Below are 701 nucleotides of genomic sequence, written 5' to 3' on the forward strand. Positions count from 1 at the left end.
GGCGCACTCTCCAGTGCGCCACCGGGCCAGCCCAACATTTTTGATGACATATTATTCTCTTGATGTAAAGGACCTTGGTTGCTTATTTCATAATTTACTTAGCTAATCTTGTCTTGTTACAGATTAGGTAATCTTTAACTTTTTAGTGTTATAAATGGAGCAATAGTAAACATGTCTCTAGCTAAATCTCACTGTGTGTCCAGTTATTTTTTTGGAACAGATCCTAGAAATAGAATTGCTGAATCAAAGGGTATAGATATTTTCAATGGTCTTTTGGTTCTGTTGCCAAATTGCTGTTTAGAAATGTTTTACAGGTCCTCTAGTAGCATAATAAAGTGCCCATTTCCTTGAACCTTCACCAGCACTGGTTAGTATCATTTGTAAAAATTTTTGCCGATTTGATGGTTGAAAAAAGGTATCTTCTTTTTTTGTTTGTATTTCTTTGACAGCTGCTAGGATTCAGTAATTTTTCCACATGATCTCATTTGCATTTATATTTCTTCTCTTGGTGCACATTCATTGGACATAAAACCATGTGGGCTGGCCAGTTAGCTCAGTTGGTTAGAAAGCAGCCTTATAACACCAAGGTCAAGGGTTTGGTCCCTGTGCTGGCCTGCCACCAACCCTCCCACCCCAAAAAGAGCTAATTGTGCAATTTGACTAGTTTCTAAACCTCCAGTGTCCCCAAAACGTCTCAAGCC

This window comes from Galeopterus variegatus, unplaced genomic scaffold (genome assembly GCF_000696425.1).
Source record: "Galeopterus variegatus unplaced genomic scaffold, G_variegatus-3.0.2 Scaffold7038, whole genome shotgun sequence".
NCBI lineage: Eukaryota > Metazoa > Chordata > Mammalia > Dermoptera > Cynocephalidae > Galeopterus > Galeopterus variegatus.